The 20,897-nt window shown below is 44.3% G+C and overlaps 1 protein-coding gene across 1 annotated transcript in view; it reads left to right on the top strand.

The window, feature by feature from the left end:
* Positions 1-20,897, top strand: part of LOC124615911 (high affinity cAMP-specific and IBMX-insensitive 3',5'-cyclic phosphodiesterase 8A) — a 1,662,866-nt gene that overhangs the window by 548,837 nt on the left and 1,093,132 nt on the right. The gene's annotated exons all lie outside the window — the stretch shown is intronic.

Here is a 20,897-nt window from a genome sequence, read left to right as displayed (position 1 = left end):
CGGACTGCAGGAATGGCAGCAATTTCTTGAATGATTGGATTCTTAAACTCGTCCAAATTTCGTGGTTTGTGGTTATAGCCACAGTTCTTAAGGTACTTCCACAGAAAAAAATCACATGCTGACAAGTCCGCAGACCTGGGAGGCCAAGGAACATCGCCAAAACGTGAGATAATCCGGCCAGAAAACATGCGTCTAAGAACTGTCATTGAAGTGTTTGCGGTGTGCGATATTGCCCCATCCTGCTGGAACCAAACGCGTTTTAAAGGGATTCGTCGTCTTCTTAGTTCTGGTTTCAAGAATGTTTCAAGCATACGAATGTAACGAACCGAATTAACAGTAACTGTGGCCCCGTAAAAAAAAAAATAAGGTCCAATAATGCCAACAGAGACAAGAGCACACCAGACTGTTACTTTGTCTGAGTGTAGAGGACGCTGGTGGATAAGGTGTGGATGCTCTGGAGCCCAGTAACGTAGGTTTTGCTTATTCACGGTCCCGTTTAAATGAAAATGACCTTAATGGCTCATCAATAAAATTTCATTTTCATTCGATCCCAAAATCACTTGCATTCTGTAAGCGAAGTCTTCTCGTACAGCAAAATGAGTTTCCTTAAGTTGCTGAACAGTGAGCATTTTGTAGGGATGGAATTTTAACTCTTTATGCAAAATAAAGAGATACGTTTGAAGTTCTCTAACGCTATAGATACAGCAATAAGGAATAGCGCAGTAGGCAGTACAGTTGAAGAGGAATGGACATCTCTAAAAAGGGCCATCACAGAAGTTGGGAAGGAAAACATAGGTACAAAGAAGGTAGCTGCGAAGAAACCATGGGTAACAGAAGAAATACTTCAGTTGATTGATGAAAGGAGGAAGTACAAACATGTTCCGGGAAAATCAGGAATACAGAAATACAAGTCGCTGAGGAATGAAATAAATAGGAAGTGTAGGGAAGCTAAGACGAAATGGCTGCAGGAAAAATGTGAAGACATTGAAAAAGATATGATTGTCGGAAGGACAGACTCAGCATACAGGAAAGTCAAAACAACCTTTGGTGACATTAAAAGCAACGGTGGTAACATTAAGAGTGCAACGGAAATTCCACTGTTAAATGCAGAGGAGAGAGCAGATAGGTGGAAAGAATACATTGAAAGCCTCTATGAGGGTGAAGATTTGTCTGATGTGATAGAAGAAGAAACAGGAATCGATTTAGAAGAGATAGGAGATCCAGTATTAGAATCGGAATTTAAAAAAGCTTTGGAGGACTTACGGTCAAATAAGGCAGAAGGGATAGATAACATTTCATCAGAATTTCTAAAATCATTGGGGGAAGTGGCAACAAAACGACTATTCACGTTGGTGTGTAGAATATATGAGTCTGGCGATATACCATCTGACTTTCGGAAAAGCATCATCCACACAATTCCGAAGACGGCAAGAGCTGACAAGTGCGAGAATTATCGCACAATCAGCTTAACAGCTCATACATCGAAGCTGCTTACAAGAATAATATATAGAAGAATGAAAAAGAAATTTGAGAATGCGCTAGGTGACGATCAGTTTGGCTTTAGGAAAAGTAAAGGGACGAGAGACGCAATTCTGACGTTATGGCTAATAATAGAAGCAAGGCTAAAGAAAAATCGAGACACTTTCATAGGATTTGTCGACCTGGAAAAAGCGTTCGACAATATAAAATGGTGCAAGCTGTTCGAGATTCTGAAAAAAGTAGGGGTAAGCTATAGGGATAGACGGGTCATATACAATATGTACAACAACTAAGAGGGAATAATAAGAGTGGACGATCAAGAACGAAGTGCTCGTATTAAGAAGGGTGTAAGACAAGGCTGTAGCCTTTCGCCCCTACTCTTCAATCTGTACATCGAGGAAGCAATGATGGAAATAAAAGAAAGGTTCAGGAGTGGAATTAAAATACATGGTGAAAGCATATTAATGATACGATTCGCTGATGACATTGCTATCCTGAGTGAAAGTGAAGAAGAATTAGATGATCTGCTGAACGGAATGAACAGTCTAATGAGTACACAGTACGGTTTGAGAGTAAATCGGAGAAAGACGATGATAATGAGAAGTAGCAGAAATGAGAACAGCGAGAAACTTAACATCAGGATTGATGGTCACGAAGTCGATGAAGTTAAGGAATTCAGCTACCTGGGCAGTAAAATAACCAATGACGGACGGTGCAAGGAGGACATCAAAAGCAGACTCGCTATGGCAAAAAAGGCATTTCTGGCCAAGAGAAGTCTACTAATATCAAATACCGGCCTTAATTTGAGGAAGAAATTTCTGAGGATGTACGTCTGGAGTACAGCATTGTATGGTAGTGAAACATGGACTGTGGGAAAACCGGTACAGAAGAGAATCGAAGCATTTGAGATGTGGTGCTATAGACAAATGTTGAAAATTAGGTGGACTGATAAGGTATGGAATGAGGAGGTTCTATGCAGAATCGGAGAGGAAAGGAATATGTGGAAAACACTGATAAGGAGAAGGGACAGGATGATAGGACATCTGCTAAGACATGAGGGAATGACTTCCATGCTACTAGAGGGAGCAGTAGAGGGCAAAAACTGCAGAGGAAGACAGAGATTGGAATACGTCAAGCAAATAATTGAGGACGTAGGTTGCAAGTGCTACTCTGAGATGAAGAGGTTAGCACAGGAAAGGAATTCGTGGTGGGCCGCATCAAACCAGTCAGTAGACTGATGACCAAAAAAAAAAAAAAATGCAAAATTCATCAACCCATCCACGATTGATTCGTAACTCACTAGCATGACGTCTACATGACCGTCCTGGGCTTTTGACTGCCGCTTGCCTTGCCCTTTCAACATTTTCTGGTGTCATTACTCTGCATCTAGGGCCAGGATGCTTCTTATCCAGTATGTTTCCAGTTGATCTGAACTTTTCCACCCATCTGAGGATTGTGTTACGGCTCGGAACAGCTCCATGTCGACATTAAACCGCACACGAAACAACTGCTGCGTAGCGATAATAGACTCTCCATTTTTCACGAAACTGTCATAGACAAACACTCGACGTTGCAAGTCCCACTGCCCCATAGTGACTGAGTAAATGAAATGGCGTCTTGTGTGGATCAGAACTATCCCCACCACGACCACTTCCCACCACCGCGCCCTCAGTACTACGCAGTTCAAAACTGTCCGTCTCCCGTGTGTCACCCTGTACTTCCAGTCATCGGCCCTTGTATCATAGGACCCATTCTGTAACTAGGGGGACCGGTGTTCATCAGGAGTGCATACGATGAGCGCCTGGATACCGAATGGATCGTACTATACTCGAGCCAATGAATGACAGTACCTATTTGGTAAATAGTAGGACTTTAAGATGACTCAAATCTAGCATTGAAACTAGTTGTCAGAGTAATAAATACTTTGGAAATACGACTGTGGTGTTCCATCTCCATTATTTATATTGTCAGCCACTATTACACGCCCACAAGAAGGATGAACCTTCACAAAATTAACACGTAGTTCGACCCCGTTGCACACGTTTTTATTAACTATCGGAATTAGGCTACTGGAACTTGATAACTGAAAGTTACATTATATTCATTGTGGATACAATTCTGATTGAAATTGAATGTTAATATAAGAATGATATGTAACCATTCGGTTTTTTAAATTCCATACTATATATTGGGCCAGTTATTTATGTAATAAATTTCTATCTGTAACCTACGTTCAACGATTAGGTGTTGTAGTCACCTGTTACGCTCTCTATCATCCATCCATCCATCCATCTCTAACAAGATCTACCTAGCCGGTTGATAATTCATTCACTCTGTTTTCTGTTATTCTGTCAACATGATCCTCCCATGTCATTCTCTGCTCTTCTAACTTCTCATTAACTGAAGACAGTTTTAAATCTGATTTTATTGTTTCATTCCTTATTTTATCAATTTTATTTCAGTCTCTTACAAATCCCATGAACTTCCTCTATGCTGCTTGTGTAGGTAATTTTTCCTTTTTTGTTACTGTCCATGACTCGGAACCATACACAAGAGAATTACAAGTATACTGCCACCTTATGAACACACTTCCTACAGCTTTCAATGTTCACCTTCGCCCATTAGCGATCCTTCTAAATACTCAAAATATTTAAATGCATCTCATGTCAGATATCGCGATGTGGCAGAGTGCATCATCTAGCATCCTCATACTTTATATTTACGTTCAGTGTTCGTTTGCTGTGTTTACTGGCTCTCTCTCTCTCTCTCTCTCTCTGTGTGTGTGTGTGTGTGTGTGTGTGTGTGTGTGTGTCTGTGTCTGTTATTGTGTTTGTAAGCTGACTAAAATGTACGTTATCGAAATGAAGTTGTCATGTTATAAACTGCGGGAAATCATAGTCAAATTTCCACATTTTGAATGAAATGATCTGCACTGGCTGTAAAATACTTTTACTAGAAGTCACTGCTCGTTTAGCGTCAGTTGAAGAAGCATGCTCCGGTGATAGAGACCCTGCTTAACAACTCACTATGGACATTCAACTGCCTTATAGCCACTCCCCACAATTCACCTCAAGTTATAAACCTACAACGCGCTAAAAAACGGTCAGTACTACCTTGCCTCCTTTCGCTCAACCATCATCCTGCTTGTGGCACGGTTGTATGCCTTCCTCTTCGTTTTAACTATGGACTACCGCTTTTAGCGCGCTGTATGTTTATAACCTGAGGTGAATTGTGGGGAGTGGCTCTATGGCAGTTGAATGTCCATTGTGAGTTGTTAAATAGGGTCTCTATCACCTGAGAATGCGTTTCCAATTGACGTGAAACCGGGCGTGACTTTGAATGAAAGTATTTTACAATCTGTGACGATCAGTTCATTCAAAATGTGGAAGATAGTTATGGTTACCAAGATGGAATGCAAATACCCTAAACCATAAAGATGGTTTCGTGCAAATTTCGTTAACTTATGCCTAAATTTTTGTTATTTTCGCCAGTACCACAACCATAGAGAGCAGCTGCTCATGATTCAATAAATAATGTTCCTGTGACACCTTCATCTGATAAGGAGCGTGCATTGGCTCGAAAACTAGTTAATAGTACGATAAATGGTAATAAAATCAAAAAGTTGCATATCATATCTACTAAGCCGCCAACTCTAAGTTATTTTCACTGTTAGACTTTTTTTTCATAGCTCAACGATTGAAATCCCTGTACTGAAACCGATCATACGTGGTAATTTATCGTTGTTTAGTTTCACTCTCATAAGAGCACAGAGAACAGAAACCATCGCATGCTAAAATGTTAGAAACAGACGGATATAATTAATTGCCACGTTCAAAATAATTGAACTCTTAATTAAATTTCTGCAGCTCCACATATGACTAGTGATCCCGTGCACAGTTATAAATATTTCTGGTTAAAACTTTCTTTTTAATTTGAAGCTGATTAACCTCAACTTAATTAAAATAAACTTTACTGGAAACAAATTAATCTCGATACAAACTGTCTTTCCAACAAACATTTCAAACGTAGTATCCTCAGCAAATACATCTGGCGCAACGAGTTCCGCTATAGTGATGTATCTCCCGTTTTGCTAAGAAACACCATTCAATATGGTGCTGCACCTCCTATGTTTGAACTGATGTATTAATGTGTCCACTAATCAATATTTGGGATTCAAGTTCGTACCAGTGAGACGTATGGAATGCAACCTGTGTTTTGTTGGCAAAATATTATTGGTTCAAATGGCTCTGAGCACTATGAGACTTAACTGCTGTGGTTATCAGTCCCATAGAACTTAGAACTACTTAAACCTAACTAACCTAAGGACATCACACACATCCGTGCCCCAGGCAGGATTCGAACCTGCCACCGTAGCGGTCGCGCGGTTCCAGACTCTAGCGCCTAGAAGCGCTCGGCCACTCTGGCCAGCATAATATTGTTGACTACACTTTACTTTGCAGAACTTATTTTTGTTGTTAAAACTTTATTGTTAATATTTTTCCATTTCTGTTCTTCGATTTCTTCATCTAAAGTGTTTGAAGGAAGATATCAGGGAAATATCAGGGAAATATATTCTTTATTTTTATGTCTTCTTTGAATTTGACAAAATATTTTCAGAAAATACCTCACAGCTCATTATTCACCGCCAAGAATTACTAATAAGAATTTTCTAACTATACAACCAGTTTTGGTCCACAGACCACAATCAGGTATCATAAATAATATTTAAAACGTTTTACAAGGCGATATAAATTCAAAGGCGCCAAAAAAATATAAAATCAATGATTTGTCGTTGTTGTGAAATAGTAATATAAATTACATCGTCAGCATTAAAAATGTACCAAATTCTGCTCTCCTTCATGTTGTACTGTCAGCTTACAACGTTATGATAGGAATCATTCTACATACTGCCGACAGAACAATGGGTAATATGTACTCTCTCTTCTCTTAACGTTCTAAGCTGACAATATAACATGAAGGAGAGCAATACCAGGTAAATTTTTACCGCTGACAATGTAATTTACACACAGGAAAAAAAGTTTTGCATGACGTCGGTTCCGAGAGCTCTGGAACCTGTACAGAAAATTAGAACAGAGATCAACATAAACATCATTTCCGCTCTTTTTATTGCTCATGAAAAACACACATTGCATGTTGTACCACCATACAGCGAGACCTTCAGAGGTGGTGGTCCAGATTGCTGGACACAGCGATTCGGTAACTCTAATACCCAGTAGCACGTTCTCTTGCATTCATGCATGCCTGTATTCGTCGTGGCATACTATCCACAAGTTCATCAAGGCACTGTTGGTCCAGCTTGTCCCACTCCTCGCAGGCGATTCGGGGTAGATTCCTCAGAGTGGTTGGTGTGTCACGTCGTCCGTAAACAGCCCTTTTCAACCTATCCTAGGCATGTTCGATAGGGTTCATGTCTAGAGAACATGCTGGCCACTCTAGTCGAGCGATGTCGTTATGCTGAATGAAGTCATTCACTAGATGTGCACGATCGGGGTGCGAATTGTCGTCCATGAAGACGAGTGCCTTGCCAATATGCTGCCGCTATGGTTGCACTATCGGTCGGAGGATGGCATTCACGTATCGTACAGCCGTTACGGCGCCTTCCATGACCACCAGCGGATTACGTCGGTCCCACATAATGCCACCCCAATACAGCAGGGAACCTCCACCTTGCTGCACTCGCTGTACAGTGTGTCAAAGGCGTTCAGCCTGACTGGGTTGCCTCCAAACACATCTCCGACGATTGTCTGGCTGAAGGCACATGCGACACTCATCGGTGAAGAAACCGTGGTGTCAATCCTGAGCGGCCTATTCGGCATGCTGTTGGGCCCATCTGTACTGCGCTGCATGGTGTCGTGGTTGCAAAGATGGACCGCGCCATTGGTGTCGGGAGTAAAGTTGCGCATCATGCAGCCTAGTGAATACAGTCTGAGACGTAACAAGACGTCCTGTGGCTGCACGAAAAACATTATGCAACATGGTGGCGTTGGCGTCAGGGTTCAAATGGTTCAAATGGCTCTGAGCACTATGGGACTTAACAGCTGAGGTCATCAGTCCCCTGGAACTTAGAACTACTTAAACCTAACTAACCTAAGGACATCACACACACCCATACCCGAGACAGGATTCGAACCTGCGACCGTAGCGGTCGCGCGGTTCCAGACTGAAGCGCCTAGAACCGCTCGGCCACTCCGGCCGGCCTCGTCAGGGTTCCTCCGAGCCATAATCCGTAGGTGACGGTTATCCACTGCAGTAGTAGCCCTTTGGCGGCCTGAACGAGGCATGTCATCGACAGTTCCTGATGACTGGAACTGATGGGCTGTCGGACCCCATCCGTCTAATAGGCGCTGCTCATGCATGATTGTTTACATCTTTGGGCGGGTTAGCGATATCTCTGAACAGTCAAAGGGTCTGTGTATGTGATCCAATACCCACAGTCAACGTCTGTCTTCAGGAACCGGAGTGATGCAAAGCTTTTTTTGATAAGTATATATTATTATTTGTCAACAATAAAGGATCGTGGATTTTATATTTTTTCACGCCTTTGACTTTTTGTCGCTTTACATGTTGTTGTAAATATCTTATGATAACTGACGATGTCTTTGGGTGCAGACCGAAAGTGGTTTTATAACAAATCAATTTTTATCACTATCTCTTGGCGGCGAATCACGGCGTTGTAACATGTGATATGTTTTAATTTAAAGTTTGCTGGCACAAAGTTTCCAGAACGCTCTAGACTCAATGGTTTGGTTGTTTTAAATAATAAGGGGCTAACACTCTCAAGGTATTTCTGGAGTGTAACGTATGTGGGCCCTTGCAATACACACCATGTCAGCGAGTATAATGAAAGAACTTTGTCACTGTCTCACTATTCATAGGATGGTAATTTTAGTTAAGTAATCGATACCTTGTACACAATGTGTTGAGCGAAGTCTTAATAAATTCCATTCAGCTGAAGCACATACTCATTAACCAGTATGCCAACTTCAAAATTTATCTTCTGTTTAGGTCCTCTTGCCAAACAGGAACACTGTTTTCTGTTCTCTTCTTGCTGCCCTTTCCCGGTCTGTCTTGATGAAGTTACCACAAAACAAGGTTATTTCTTTGGAACAAATTACCGACGGCTGACGAGTTAAGCAAAGCAATCAAGCCGAGGGCAGCCGGCTTGTTCCCAGAGGGACAGTTCAAAGATCCACGCGGCTTTTAGAACGGCCTCAGCAGAAGGGAAGAGTTATTTGTGACGGTGAAATGTGCTGAACTTGATCCTATACTTATTTCGTATTACTTTCCACCAAAAATTTATTATTATAAGAAACACTACTCAGATTTGTTTCGTAATTTATTGATGACTGATTTCCTTTATTACTTTCACTATACTATCACGCTTTCTTCATTATCAGAAAATTAAACTTCGTTTTCCTTGTAGGTTACATTGGTATATATTCTTAACTGCATATTTACTGCCCAGAGTTTTGTCTATAACTACTTTATATGTAACATAAGTCTATCTTTACGATACGAGGTTCCATAAAGAAATGCGCGAAATCTTTCTATTTCACAGGTTACATCCGTTCACAACTGTTGTGGTAGTAGCGTAGCTGTAGCTAAGTTATTTTGATATAATCTGAAGAAGCAACATATTATCACCACTGCCCTCCTGAAAACTGGTATTGCGGGCACTCCACGCAGGAAGAAGTGTGTTAGTCGAGCAAACACGAATAGTGCTACGTTGTAAGTGAATGGAAGGACTTGGTTGAGGAGAACGTGCTACTTTTCCTCAAAACAGATTACACTTTTATTTTATAGAGAACATTCTCCATTACAAGATAACAACAATATTCAAACTCTCCCGTAATCAATTTAATCTTCCTACTACCTGCCCTTTTCGTTTTACTGAGAACCAATGGAGGTCATAAAAATCTCAAGTAATTTACACAGGATATAATAGGAATATTTTAATGTAATAACGTAAAAACATGCTGTTGTGTACCGAAACAATTTCCGTACCCTTGTGTGGCGCAATCAGGACGATAATAACCTTGCAGAATTTAACCTGCTTTGTTATTAACCTTTATTACAGAGATGAGAACGAGAAAGTCTCCTTGGTTTTTTCTTCCGGGGGGGGGGGGGGGTTAGGTTACAGGAGATAGATAACTTTCGTGAAGTTGGCAGGAACTCTTTGCTGAAGTAGCAAGTTTTTACTCTTTCCTTAACAAATTTAATAGTCTATCAAAAACATTTAACGAAGTGTCAGACCAAAGCCTCTTACCAGAATGTCAGATGCTTTCAGTAATTACTACAATGGATCTCTGTTAGCAGATCGAGTGAATCTCAAGCACTCGTCTCTAACTACCGGCCACTTGGCCTAGCTAATGAGTCATCAATGGTGTGAACTATGTTAGTGGTTCTCACAGGCCACTTTGCCTAACGTGCAAGAGACAAGTGCCAAGTAATAATTTCTTCCTGCTATTAGCTGTAATTTCACTATTCTGACCCTTTCAGACAGGAACAGGCAGTCTCTATTTAGCAATATTGCAATGAATATTATACGTCCACCAGAGACTATCACCCTTTTCTCGCAGTTGAAGTTTTTGCTGCTCCATCGGGTGCTGCCGCGGAGCGTCACTGCCCTCTGAATGTTGTGCAATGAAATGAATGAAATTTCGTGTGGCTAGGGCCTCCCGTCGGGTAGACCGGTCGCTAACGCCAGTTAGGTGGCTTACGCGTCGGTGGGGATAAGATGATGATGATAACCCAACACCGAATCCCTGAGCGGAGAAAATCTCCTACCCAACCGGGAATCGAACCCGAGCCCCTTTGCATGGCATCCCATCCCGCTGACCAATCATCTAACGAGGCGGGCTCTGCAGTGAAACTGAGTTGTGGCTCTACTCACTGCTACATGATTCTTTTATATTGTTATTAATTGACTCTGGTTGCACACGGGCCTCTTCAGTTTCTTTCCCTTGGACCTTTCCCTCGACATGTGATGGCCTCAATATTTGATTACTCGAGTTTCTTCCAAAATGGGCTTTGAAAAGTTTCCTATTATTCCGCTGACACCAACCCTCTGCGCCATTGGAGAGGCATCAGGTGTACTACTTGCTGGCGTGTTTGACCTGTCCTGAGGAAGAAAAGTCGACGGTGTTGAGCTGCAGTCTTGCATGTCAGTTTGTACGCACAGCAACATCGTATGTCAAATTTTATTTAATGTATTGCATGAAATGTATTTTCCAATTTTTTCATCTAATATTTTATTAATGGAGCGTATTATAATGATAATAATTCAAATTTGTTTGGTACCGATATGATAATAGTGTTTCCTTACTCTCCTGTAAAACCGAATTTCTTGACATACGAGGTTGCTGTTCAACACCATTAATGGAATCCAGCTGCTTTGGAAGGAATTATCCGCCCCCGATATCCTGTTTGGCTTCCTCTGTCATGCACACTGGCCATCTTACATACGAAACCCAGCTCAATCTCTCGTTATGATTTGACATGTAATAAAATTTATTAAACTTTTATATGGTCACGACAATATATTACAGCTGTTCAACGGAACTGTCATTCAATTTTATAAATGTTACATTCACAAAAGCAAAAGAAATTTAAGTTGGTGTCATACTAAGGCCAGTGGTACTATGCTGCAGGTATAAAAATGAACAAAACGTTATTGTATGCAAGTGACTCAGAGCGAGAAAGTCATCTGTCTTGAAATGATGGGTTTGAAAACAAGGGAGATATATATTGTGAAAGCCATATTGACCACAGTGGAACTAGATTAAGACAACATATAAATTTAAACATTTAAAATGATATATCTCCATAACTTGCTCAGCAATTACAAAAGGCGACTACAGTACCCTATGATAAGGCACTGTAGTGAAATAATACCCGTAAAACCACTAATTTATATATCTCCCATTATCCATGCATGGAAAGTACTACTGTGACGTTAATGACATTAAGACTCAATAAAATAAATTCAACATATTTCTTTTACATAGCAACAACCATCCACACCTATCGACATGGTTAATGAAAATTATACAATAGCAAGACTTCTCCCATATCTGAGCTCCGATTAAAGACAACAACTTAACTTAAGGCAGCCACTTGCCTTAGGCCAGCCACACTAACGGTTTTCTAAATCACGATCACACGATTTCCGGGCTTTCCGGATACTGATCAGAACCACCAAGCAACTCTACGCATGCAACTAGATATGATATACTGAAAACTATGGATGAAAGGCAATAGTCACATTCCATATTTCTAGAGTTCCGGAAAGGTGTATCATTGTAGGCTGGTAACGAAGGTACATGGGTTCACAGATATGTGAATGGCTGGTAGACTTTTTAAGTTACAAAACCCAGTACGTTGTCCACGACAGCGAGTGTTCATCACAGACAAGAGTATCGTCAGGAATGCCCCAGTAAAGCGTGGTAGGGCCGCTGTTGTCCCTTGTATACGTAAATGATTTGGCAGGCAGGGTAGGCAGCAATCGGTGGTTGTTTGCTGATGATGCTCAGGTGTCCGGTAAGGTGTCGAAGTTGAGTGACTGTAGGAGGATACAAGATGACGTAGACAAAATTTCTAGTTTTTGTGATGAATGGTAGCTAGCTCTAAATGTAGAAAAGTGCAAGATAATGCGGATGAGTAGGAAAAAATGACGTAATATTCGGATACAGCATTGGTAGCCTCCCGCTCGACACAGTTACATCGTTTAAATATGTGGGCGTAACGTTGCGAAGCGATACGAAATGGAATGAATATGCGAGGACTGTGGTAGAGAACGTGAGTGGTCGATTTCGGTTTATTGAGAGAGTTTTATCACGGCGTGGTTCATCTGTAAAGGGACCGCATATAGGACGCTCGTGTGACCTATTCTTGAAGGCTGCTCGTATTTTTGGGATCCTTACCAGGCCAGGTTAAAAGAACACATCGAATCAATTCAGTGGCGGGCTGCTAGATTTGTTACTAGTAGATTTAAACAACACCTAAGTGTAACGACGATGCCTCGGGAACTCAGATTGGAATCGCTGGACGGATGGCGACGTTCTTTCCGGGGAACACTGTTGAGAAAATTTAGAGAACCAGCATTTGAAACTGACTGCAGAACGATTCTACTGCCAACATATATTGCGAGTAAGGACCACGAAGATACGAGACATTAGGACTCATATGGAGGCATACAGATATTCGTTTTTTCCACGCGCTATTTGTGAGTGGAACAGGAAAGAAAATGACTAGTAGAGGTACAGGGTACCCTCCGCCACGCTCCATACGGTGGCTCGCAGAGTACCTATGTAGATGTAGCTGTAGGCACACCAGGGATCAAAACCCCAAGCAGGCGACCAGTAGCACATTAAATCGCTCGATGGTAGTCACCGCTTGCTTGATACACTTTTCTAAACATGCACCATGAACGCTACCCAGTGGGAAAGTTATTGTGCTGTGGAAGACATACACCTGTGTTCCCTTGAGGCGTGTGTTAGTAATCGAGAGCACCATGAGAGCTGTTGACTACGTGAACATTTTTGCGTATCTCCTGCATCCTTTCATGTTTGATATCTTCGACAACGACAGTGGCATCGTTCGGCGTGGTAACAGACCGTGTCACAAAGCCAGGGTTGTGTTACTCTGGTTGAGGGGGGGGGGAGGGGGTAGTGAAAATAAGTTGATGCATTGGTTTCAATATCAGTATCGTGTCCGTTCTGCCCGATGGATCACATTGGGGACGCTGTCGAACGACAGCTCAGCACTTGCGAACCACCGGCTCATAAGACCATCGGCCCGAAAGGGTAAAGTGTGGCCTCTGCGCAGACATCTGGTGCGAGATACGTATGGTAATCAACCAAGGACTTGCCTCATCTATGCTGCTGCATTGCTTTCTAAAGGTTTAACTACACTCTATTAAGCAGGTCAGAGTGCTTTTTGCCATATTGGGTGCAGACTTTACTATTCGCTGTTGCCTGGTTACAAGTGGGTTGATATATTCTAAGATTTTTAACTATGCAATTAGACTCCTGATACTACGGGAATGGCAGATTTCGGCGCCTTACATAACTTGATTGCCTTCAGACCTTGTGCAGACGGTCAGCGTGACAGTCTCTTGCAGAACTGGGAGAGTGTAAACGAATGTACACTCCTGGAAATGGAAAAAAGAACACATTGACACCGGTGTGTCAGACCCACCATACTTGCTCCGGACACTGCGAGAGGGCTGTACAAGCAATGATCACACGCACGGCACAGCGGACACACCAGGAACCGCGGTGTTGGCCGTCGAATGGCGCTAGCTGCGCAGCATTTGTGCACCGCCGCCGTCAGTGTCAGCCAGTTTGCCGTGGCATACGGAGCTCCATCGCAGCCTTTAACACTGGTAGCATGCCGCGACAGCGTGGACGTGAACCGTATGTGCAGTTGACGGACTTTGGGCGAGGGCGTATAGTGGGCATGCGGGAGGCCGGGTGGACGTACCGCCGAATTGCTCAACACGTGGGGCGTGAGGTCTCCACAGTACATCGATGTTGTCGCCAGTGGTCGGCGGTAGGTGCACGTGCCCGTCGACCTGGGACCGGACCGCAGCGACGCACGGATGCACGCCAAGACCGTAGGATCCTACGCAGTGCCGTAGGGGACCGCACCGCCACTTCCCAGCAAATTAGGGACACTGTTGCTCCTGGGGTATCGGCGAGGACCATTCGCAACCGTCTCCATGAAGCTGGGCTACGGTCCCGCACACCGTTAGGCCGTCTTCCGCTCACGCCCCAACATCGTGCAGCCCGCCTCCAGTGGTGTCGCGACAGGCGTGAATGGAGGGACGAATGGAGACGTGTCGTCTTCAGCGGTGAGAGTCGCTTCTGCCTTGGTGCCAATGATGGTCGTATGCGTGTTTGGCGCCGTGCAGGTCGCCACAATCAGGACTGCATACGACCGAGGCACACAGGGCCAACACCCGGCATCATGGTGTGGGGAGCGATCTCCTACACTGGCCGTACACCACTGGTGATCGTCGAGGGGACACTGAATAGTGCACGGTACATCCAAACCGTCATCGAACCCATCGTTCTACCATTCCTAGACCTGCAAGGGAACTTGCTGTTCCAACAGGACAATGCACGTCCGCATGTATCCCGTGCCACCCAACGTGCTCTAGAAGGTGTAAGTCAACTACCCTGGCCAGCAAGATCTCCGGATCTGTCCCCCATTGAGCATGTTTGGGACTGGATGAAGCGTCGTCTCACGCGGTCTGCACGTCCAGCACGAACGCTTGTCCAACTGAGGCGCCAGGTGGAAATGGCATGGCAAGCCGTTCCACAGGACTACATCCAGCATCTCTACGATCGTCTCCATGGGAGAATAGCAGCCTGCATTGCTGCGAAAGGTGGATATACACTGTACTAGTGCCGACATTGTGCATGCTCTGTTGCCTGTGTCTATGTGCCTGTGGTTCTGTCAGTGTGATCATGTGATGTATCTGACCCCAGGAATGTGTCAATAAAGTTTCCCCTTCCTGGGACAATGAATTCACGGTGTTCTTATTTCAATTTCCAGGAGTGTATTTAATAATAGGCAGACTGTAGATGTACGACGTTTGAAATGCTTCATTTTCGAGGTCGTGCAGCAGTCTGTCAAGGGTACACCGTGAGTATCTCGAGGATGGCCGTTCCCTGCAGTCAGTTAACCATTAGTAACACTGTGTCGATGACAGAGATTAGCGTCGAATATCGCGTGTTGTACGAGGGGATAAACTGACCACACTGCAAAAACTCACTGTCCAATTCAGTATAGACCAACAACAGTAACCGTTAACAACCACAGTATCCACAATCAGCTCCTGGCCCTGCTCTCTCTCTCTCTGTTTACCGCACGTCATGACGTTTGGAATTATTTCAAGTAGACACTACTCACTGTGTAAGTTGGTTCACATTTGTGACAGGACAGGAGTACATCGGAACCCACATCATTCATTGTGGAGGTATTTTATCTCCATATCTATCATCTACCGCAATAAGGTAGCGACAGGAAGGGTTTCGGGCTTCCCTTTAAATTCCTCACGTAGATCCGTTCATAACCATGCCTATCCTAGGCCGCTGCGGGACAGAAGCTCAAGAAAAGGAAGAAGAAGCATCTTAGATTATCAGCTCTTAATCTCTAAGTACTGAAATATATTTGCTCTTGCGAGCCTCACGATCTGAAAATCCATTCATGTCTTCAATGTCAAATATTCTACAGACAGACAGGAGTTAAGGTTTCATTATCACCTATCCTAATGATTTTAGAAAATCCACTGGAATTTATCTATCCTGTTATTGTGACTTCATGAAGCAATTTTCGTCCAGCCATGTGTCTGGGAGAAAGCTCATGAAACTAGAACCAGTAAAATATTCTTACACAAGTGAATGAAATATTGTTCGGGGATAATTTCTGAGTATTCAGCTGTAAGGGACCGGTCCTCTCCGGTGCCTCCATAAGAATAACGATGTACATTCAGTTCAGAAAAAGCAGAACACCTTTTACGACTGGAAATAAGACGTTCCTATTCACAGGACGTGTACATTAGAATGTTCTGCAGAAATGATTAGCATTTCAGACACCTCGGTTCAGCATGTGTCCTGTTACTAACCCGTCATAGGATCCACCATGGGCCCTGATAACGTGTTCCATGCGTGACGGCACCGAGGCGCATAAGGCCGCATTCATCTGGTCGCAAAACTCATCTGTGGCGTTTGGCATTGGGTGCCGGCACAGCAACCGCCGCTTCACCTTTCCCACACATTTTCGACTGGCGACAAGTCTTGTGATTTGGCGGGTCAGGGCAAAAGTCTGTCATCCTGTGACACAAAGAAGGTACGTGTTCCTGCACCAACATACGATCGTACATTGTCTTACTTAAAAATGGCATCTGGGGTGTTGTACAGAAAGGGTGTGGCTACGGCTTGCAGGATGTCATTCACGTAGGTCACACTGGTAACAGCACCCTGGACACGCAGCAACTACACTACCGGCCATTAAAATTGCTACACCAAGAAGAAATGCAGATGATAAACGGGTATTCATTGGACAAATATATTATACTAGAACTGACATGTGATTAAATTTTCACACAGTTTGGAGGCAAAGATCCTGAGAAATCAGTACCCAGAACAACCACCTCTGGCCGCAATAACGGCCTTGATACGTCTGGGGATTGAGTCAAAGAGAGCTTGTATGGCGTGTACAGGTTCAACACGATACCACAGTTCATCAAAAGTAGTGACTGGCGTACTGTGAAGAGCCAGTTGCTCGGCCACCATTGACCATACTTTTAAATTGGTCAGAGATCTGGAGAGTGTGCTGGCCAGAGCAGCAGTCGAACATTTTCTGTATCCAGAAAAGCCCGTACAGGACCTGCAACATGCGGTCGTGCACTATGCTGCTGAAATGTAGGGTTTCGCAGGGATCGAATGAAGGGTAGAGCCACGGGTCGTAACACATCTGAAATGTAACGTGATCGAGACGTGTAACCAATGGCACCCGATACCATCACGCCGGGTGATACGCCAGTATGGCGATCACGAATACGCACTTCCAATGTGCGTTCACCGCGATGTCGGCAAACACGGATGCGACCATTATGATGTAAACAGATCCTGGATTCATCCGAAAAAATTACGTTTTCCCATTCGTGCACCCAGGTTCGTCATTGAGTACACCATCGTAGGAGCTCCTGTCTGTAATGCAGCGTTAGAGGTAACCGCAGCCATGGTCTCCGAGCTGATAGTGCATGCTGCTGCAAACACCGTCGAACTTTTCGTGCAGATGGTTCTTGTCTTGCAAACGTCCCCATCTGTTGAGACGTGGCTGCACGATCCGTTACAGCCATGCGGATAAGATGCCTGTCATCTCGATTGCTTGTGATACGAGGCCGTTGGGATCCAGCACGGCGTTCCGTATTACCCTCCTGAACCCACCGATTCCATATTCTGCTAACAGTCATTGGATCTCGACCAACGCGAGCAGTAATGTTGCGAAACGATAAACCGCAATCGCGATAGGCTACAATCCGACCCTTATCAAAGTCGGAAACGTGATGGCACGAATTTCTCCTCCTTACACGAGGCATCACAACAACGTTTCACCAGCCAACGTCGGTCAACTGCTGTTTATGTATGAGAAATCGGTTGGAAACTTTCCTCATGTCAGCAAGTTGTAGGTGTCGCCACCGGCGCCAACCTTGTGTGAATGCTCTGAAAAGCTGATCATTTGAATATCACACCATCTTCTCCCTGTCGGTTAAATTTCTCGTCTGTAGCACGTCATCTTCGTGGTGTAGAAATTTTAATGGCCAGTAGTGTATGATTTGTGGTTGTACGCATTGAGTTCGCGCTGCATATCTTGTTCGAATGCGATCACTGGGATGCCGCTCCCCTGTCCGCGGAGAGCCAAAATGCAGCCTTCATTTTCTTTTTTCAAACAAACAGAACTTGTATTCGTCCGAAAATACTGTCTGATACCACTCCTGTCCCCATTGACGTCGTGCCATACTCCATTCCCATCCAGCATGTATTCGCAAAGGCAGACGGGGAAGTGGACGACGCGAACTAACCCATGCCGTAATAAAGGGCGATGGAGCGTCACCCTTGATAGTGTACGGTTTGTTACAGTGTCCCGCTGTTGTGCCAGGCCGAGGAGGATGTAGATCTATCCTGCAATGCCATTGAAATTAAGTGTCGATTTTTTCGGACGGTAGTCTGGTGCAACCTGACCCATCTCATGGTGTTCTACGGCCTTCCGTGGACCATTCTGCTCACACCCGTTGCACTGCCGAAACATTTCGTCCCACACGAGCAGCAATTTCCCGGATGAAAACATCACATTCTCTCGTTCCAATAATGCGCCCCCTTTGAAACTCACTGATTTGACGATATGGGTCACGTATACGTCTCCGAGGCATCCTGCACGTCTGCTCAAATCATACCGATTCATTACCTTCGGTTTACAGTGACAACGAGAGCCGCAGGTACATGTTATCGGTAGGTGGCTTGCACCGTGATATCAGGGTTGACCTTGAATCCGCCGCTCGACATAGTTCAAATACTAACCATTTCTGCATGTCCATACTAATGTACAGGCCCTGTGGATCTGAAAGTCCTGTCTCTGGTCGTTCGAGGTGGTCTGTTTTCTGTGAGCATCAGTATAATTGTCATTTATACGGTTTCCTGCACCACTTACTTTTCTTTCTGCGAAACTACCTACGCTACAGTGAAAAATCCTATATTATGCAGTCACCATAATCTAGAGCGCTAAAGCAGCAACAATCTGCAAAACTACTGTAGTGCGGTTGTGACCCACTGTGGGAACAGTTCAGCATCGCGTCGTCGTGCCGCTGCTGCACTGCAGTCACTCATTTCACACACGAGTTGCACATCGACAGGCTCATCAGTAAACCTATTTATAGAGCAGCGTATCGCTGCAGTCGTACGTCAAACACTGCAGGAAATAGAAACCCGAGGCGGAACCGAGGATTACCGAACGCATACTTGAGGGCAATTCCAAAGTGGACATTATTGTTGTCAACAGAAAATACTGCCGCTGAAAGGAACAAGTTACAAAAAGAGACACACAGCACTCGAGGTCGACATTTACACTGTTGTGCAGCTATTTCCGGTTCAGTGCAAAAAAAAAAAAAAAAAAAAAAAAAAATGGTTCAAATGGCTCTGAGCGCTATGGGACTTAACATCTGACGTCATCAGTCCCCTAGAACTGAGAACTACTTAAACCTAACTAACATAAGGACATCACACACATCCTGCCCGAGGCAGGATTCGAACGTGCGACCGTAGCGGTAGCGCGGTTCCAGACTGAAGCGCCTAGAACCGCTCGGCCACTCCGGCCGGCGGTGCAATGCAAATACAAAGACAAATGGCCGTTAGAAAGCAAACGAAATACCATCACCTCACTAGCCACAAGAGACCACCGGACGCTACACCAAAATGCTCGGAAAATATTCCCGAACAACCTCCGAAATTTTGTAGGTAGAGCCCCTTATCACCCTGTATATGCAGAATCTATCTTTCCGGGCAACTTCATAAATTCCAGAGATGCATTAAGATAATTCCTATTCTTGTGAACAGAGTAATTATCTGTGCTGAAGGTAAAACGTTAGCTGTATCGTTAGTGCAAGTGGCCAGTGCTAAAGACCAACAGTTTTTCTTTGGGCATAACTACTGTAAAATTTTGGTGAACAGATCTGGCAGTTAGTTGGCAGAACTCAAACCAAAAGTGTACGACAAATATTGCCTTTATCTAGAGCCCATCGCCTCCGTAAAATGTTAAAATGCTGTAATTTGCCGTCCTTGGCACGAAGGGGTAATTTCAACTATCACTTAAATCAGGGTAGCGATGCTTAGTCTCTTGATCCTCTAAACATATGAAACACTCAAGCTGTTTCAAACAAGATAGTTTGTAGTTTGGAGGAATAATAACTTGAGTTTCAAAGAAATGTAGAAATGCTGACCCTACGACTATTAGACACATTGACCCTTAGACAGTTTGCCATCTTAGGCACTGTATAACATTGAAACACTTGATAATGGCACTTTAAAGCCGAAATCGTGATCGTGTAAATGTAACACTGCAAATAAAAAAGTCTAATGGCGGTACTAGTTTATTGGAAGTATTTTTCTTTTTTTTGTCCATACTACCACCTCACCTCTCAAAATATGGAAAGCAAAGAGATTCCACTAGAAGTGATGTGTCTCACTGTAGTGCAGCTGAACAAATAAATGGTCATAATTCGTAAGTCATGCACTTTAGAGCCCATGTTTAGTACACTGTTTTTCTTGGTTTAGTCCATACTTCAACCTCTGGACGTTTCTCGGTGGCGTTCCGTTCACCCAGCGTAATTCGTGCAGGGACTGCAGAGCAGAGAAACGGGAGCTGCTGACAAGTGTTGCCCTGCGCTACACCTGTACCCGCACGCAGCGCGGGCTCGCGTTACGACAGCTGGCGACTCCAGATAAGAGGCAGCCGCCGGTGGGTGAGCCAGCGGTAGGCAGGCTAGGCAGCCTGCCGTTGCGTTATCTGACACCCGGCCGGCGGCTAGCCGCGGCGCCGATCATTAGCGCACTAGAGCCGCCGGACTGCTGATCGAGTGCGCAATTAAGCTGGCAAATGTCGGGGGTCAGCGCCGTGGGGACCTGGCCGGTGGTCCACGGCATAGGCGAGCGCCGCAGCCGCGCTCCCTACTGCTGTCGCTGTACAGCAGGTGGAATAGCTGGGGGGGGGGGGGGGGGCTGCCTGCTGAAGATTGCGCCACGATGACGTCAATCTCAACCAGGCAGTCGTCGAATGCTACACTTTACGAGGTGCATTCAAGTTCTAAGGCCTCCGATTTTTTTTCTAATTAA

This window comes from Schistocerca americana, chromosome 5, assembly GCF_021461395.2.
Source record: "Schistocerca americana isolate TAMUIC-IGC-003095 chromosome 5, iqSchAmer2.1, whole genome shotgun sequence".
NCBI classification, from domain to species: Eukaryota; Metazoa; Arthropoda; class Insecta; order Orthoptera; family Acrididae; genus Schistocerca; species Schistocerca americana.
The sequence above is the reverse complement of the archived record's forward strand: the minus strand, read 5'-3'. Positions and strand labels throughout refer to the sequence as shown.